Below are 4,785 nucleotides of genomic sequence, written 5' to 3' on the forward strand. Positions count from 1 at the left end.
ATTCCAACAGCTCTACTTCCCATCCAGCTCCCTTCTTGTGGCCGGGGAAAGCAGTTGAGAACGGCCCAAAGCCTTGGGACCCTGCACCCGTGTGGGAGACCCAGAAGAGACTCCTGGTTCCTGGCTTCAGATCAGTCAGCACCAGCCATTGCGGTCACTTGGGGAGTGAATCATCGGACAGAAGATCTTCCCCTCTGTCTCTCCTCCTCTCTATATATCTGACTTTACAATAAAAATAAATATTTTTTTTTAAAAAAATATATTGGAATGGCAGGCCCCTGTATATTCTCAGAATGTGTCTCCCACCCTCTGACACAGAGCAGCTGCCACTTTCTGTTCTCCAGCTCCTTTATGGATGTTGTCCCCATCGGAGGATTCAGTGTGAGGGCCTGTAGATATTGATGGGCAAGATCAGAGGTTGACCAGTTGCCATCCACCAGCTACATCCAGCCAGGATAGCCCAAAGTCTTGGGACCCTATACCCGTGTGGGAAACCCAGAGGAGGCTCCTGGCTCCTGGCTTCAGATCAGCTCAGATCCAACCACTGGGGGCCCCTGGGAAGTAAACCAACAGATGGAAGATCTTTCTGTATCTTCTCTCTGTAAATCTGACTTTTCAATAAAAATAAATAAATCTTAAGAAAAATTGCCACATTTATCGAGTTCAAGATTGTCTAAGATTACTTTTGTACTATACTAGCAAGCAAAGTAATTGTGTAAGAAACCATATAAAGTCCAAATGTTCACTGCCTGCCTCTTTAAAATAAATGTTGCCAAAATCTTATCAAGATGGCTGTATGGAAGTAGATGTTATGTTAGTAAATCACTGTTTGAGATGCCCAAATCCTATACTAGATTGCCTGGAGTCAACGCAAGGCACCAGCGGCTAGCCCCAGAGCTTCAGTTCCCGCCATTCATATGAAAAGCTGGGAAGGAGTCCCTGGTTCCCGGCTTTGATCTGGCCCAGCCCCAACGGTTGCAAGCTATCAGGGAGTGAATCCACAGATTTCTTTATGTCCCAGTCTCTCTACTTTTCAAATTAGACAAAAATGAACACGATCTTTAAAAAGAAAACAGATCCTTGCAGGCTGTAAGTTGTGATCTAACATTAAAGAAATGGCTCGGTCTTGAAATAAGAGTGAAAATGTTCACGCCTATCCTTGTTGATAACAAACCACTTATCCTGATGGAGAAAATGCTTTTGGCAGATCATAGCTGCCAGCCAAGTAAGATAGATGGACGAGTTCTTCAAGATAGTTCACACAAAATGAGCAGCATCCTTGAATTCCATTTTCATGAAGTTTCTGAAAACCCTCTGCACATTCAGTTCCCTCTGTAAGCATGTATCTCTGGAATATCAACCAAGGTAACTTGGTTAGCCTTGTTAACTTGACCATGCTCTATCATTCTTCATTTTATTTGAAGCCAGAAAGTAAAATAAGCATGGTAAGGAACCAGCAAGTTGATTTCTTGGTTTTTAATAACGGCATAATTCTACAGTTCCACTAGGATTGCAGGCTTGCTTTGTATTTCTATTCTATTGCACAGGAGGAACACCATATCATCCTCCTGGTTTTTCCTACAACAGAAATTGCTAGTCTTCAGGTCAGGGAGTCTAGATAAGGATTCTGAAGCTTGTTAAGGCTGTGCAATATAGTAATACTATATGGATCTTTTGCATGAACCAGAGAAAGAGTTTAGGGTCCCATTGACCACCCCCCCCCAAGACCTAGAGTCTGAGGCCTTTGTCAAGGAATAAAGGACCTCTTCAATATAAAATAACAAGTACATTCAACTAAGGTATTGTTGAGAGCTCTTTTCCAGGAGTTACTCACCGCTCGCTATCTTGGAGACTTCCTGGGAACAGAACATCCTACTCCACCAGGAGAGCATCCACCTTGGCTGGTGCACAGTGTTCTCCCAGGCTGATGCCTGCAGCCACCAGAATAGAACTACACTGTTACCTTGAGCACATGCAACCATCACCCCCAGGATGTATCATCCCCTCCTCCAAGCTCTCCTAGAGCTGTTGCTTCTAGAGTCACAGCCCTTTCTTCGTAAAGTAAAATGTTGCCAACAAATGGCTGCTAACCAATCATGATTGTATTGTGTACCTTGGTCTGCCAAATATCTAGCACCCTATGTAACACGTAGCCCCCAGTCAGCCTCCATTCTGACTTTTATTCAGAGACTGTTTCCAATAGTTGCTAAAGTGTTTGGAAGGCAAGTCACTAGTGGAGCAGCTGCAGAGAAGTGTAGAAGGAAGGGTCACAGCAACTATAGTTCACAATACTTTATCACAGTTTCTCAAGGGACACAGCCTCCTCCTCATTTTATTTATGTGAAACAGTTAAACAGGGAGGAAAAACAAAGAGTCAAAGATCTTCCATACACTAATTCACTCTCCATTTGGCCTCATTGGCCAGGGCTGGGTGGGTCAAAGCCAGGAGCTGGGAACTTTTATCAGGATCTCTCATGTGGGTGGCAGGGGCCCAAACACTCTAGCCATTCTCCACTATGTTTCCCAGGCCATTAGCAGGGAGCTGCACGAGAAATGGAGCAGCTGGGACAGGAAGCAGAGCCCAGATGGCATGCCAGTGTTCCAGCTGGCCAGGACACAGGTCCCACCAGCCACTTCTTTAACCAGCCAGGTCTTGGTATTCCAACTCACTTCTGTCTCTGACCAGGACTGTCTGCTGGCTGGAGTCAGAGCTGGAAGAGTGAGACATATCCTAGAGGAATGCCCAGTACTTCTACACTGCCACACTCCCTGGAACCTGGAGATGAACCATAGCAGAGCTGCCTAGGAATGAACCATCCCCGGGATCTGTTTATCACGCTTGGCCTGCTGCCTAATTTCACAACCACGCCAGCTTTGCTTCTGGTAGCACGCCACCACCACCCAGGATGTCCACCCGGGGCTTCTGTCTTCCCTACATTAAGCAGAAAACCCACTTGATGGGCAACTGTACCAGTTGGGACAATCAGTAAATTGCTTTTAAAAGATGCCTGAATCCACTGGAAGCATATATGATAGATCAAACTTAGCATTTCTTATATCCTGGGTCCTGTCTTCTATGTTATGCAAAGGGCTTTCTTCTCTTTTGTCATCATTAGCATGAGGCAGCTTTTTTCCAAGTTTTTGCTGGTGACCCAGGTATACACAGCCCATGTTAATATATTCTATTTGCATCCTCTAGTTAGGTAAAGCCCTGTCACTCAAGTTGGCCTGATTTAAATTTATATTTTGTCCTCCTTGGTCAAACCTCTTTGAAAGTGATTCCCACAAACATTGCCTCACTTTGTAGGGTTTGCTGATTCTTGTGTGTCCTGTAAGTATAATGCTGATCTTCTTTCACTCCAATTCAACAATTTGCACTTGGATAACATATTACTAGAGGAAAATGGTTACCAGTGGAAAATTCTGAAGGACTGGACAATGGGAGCAATGCTAACTTGTTCCTGGAAAGGCATTGTGGATTCCAGCTGAAGGAAAGCATTTGGAGACAAGCTCAGAGGTGTTTTCAGATGTCTCCATGGCCCCATGTGTGCTCCACATTTCTCTATTTGTTTGGACTATGGGGTCATGATCTTTTCTCATCCATGTATGCTTTGCATAGAATAATAGTTATGTAAGGGGCCAGCACCTTGGCATAGCAGGCTAAGCCTCTGCCTACAGTGCTGGCATCCTATTAGGATGCTAGTTCATGTCCTGGCTGCTCCACTTCCCTATCCAGCTCCTTATGATCTGAGAAAGTGCCAGAGAGGGCTCAAGTCCTTGGGGCCCTGCACCCATGTGGAAGACTCAGAAGAAGGTTCTAGCTCCTGGCTTTGGATCGGCTTGGCTCTGGGTGTTGTGGCCATTTAAGCAGTGAACCAGCAAATGGAAGACCTCTTTGTCTCTCCTTCTGTCTGTAATTGTCTTTCAAATAAAAATAAAATAGATCTTCAAAAAATAGTTATGCTAAGCCAAGCACAGTAGCCTAGTGGCTAAAGTCCTCACCTTGCATGTGCCAGGATCCTATATGGGCACCAGTTCTAATCCTAGCAGCTCTGCCTCCCATCCAGCTACCTCCTTGTGGCCTAGCAGGGAGTGGAGGACAACCCAAAGCCTTGGGATCCCGAACCCTTGTGGGAAACTCAGAAGAAGCTCCTGGCTCCTGATTGGCTCAGCTCTGGGTGTTGCAGCCACTTGGGGAGTGAACAGCAGGTGGAAGATCTTTCTCTCCTCTCTGTAACTCTTTCCAATAAAAATAAATAAACAAATATTTTTAAAAATCTACTAAAAATTGGGCCCGGCGGCGTGGCCTAGCAGCTAAAGTCCTCGCCTTGAAAGCCCCGGGATCCCATATGAGCGCCGGTTCTAATCCCAGAAGCTCCACTTCCCATCCAGCTCCCTGCTTGTGGCCTGGGAAAGCAGTTGAGGACGGCCCAATGCATTGGGACCCTGCATCCGCGTGGGAGACCCGGAGGAGGTTCCAGGTTCCTGGCATCGGATCGGCACGCATCGGCCCATTGCGGCTCACTTGGAGAGTGAATCATCGGACGGAAGATCTTCCTCTCTGTCTCTCCTCCTCTCTGTATATCTGGCTGTAATAAAATGAAAAAATCTTTAAAAAAAAAAATCTACCAAAAAGTAGCTATGCCAACAAAATTCTTGGCAGGAACATTTGCTTTACAAGAATTTAACTCTACAACTACAAGCAAAAAGGTTTGTTGTGGTGTTGTTGTTTAGTATGATCATTTTACTCCATGAAGAATTTATAAAGATTTGACTTAGTCTATG

The sequence above is a fragment of the Ochotona princeps genome, chromosome 3 (genome assembly GCF_030435755.1).
Source record: "Ochotona princeps isolate mOchPri1 chromosome 3, mOchPri1.hap1, whole genome shotgun sequence".
Lineage (NCBI taxonomy): Eukaryota > Metazoa > Chordata > Mammalia > Lagomorpha > Ochotonidae > Ochotona > Ochotona princeps.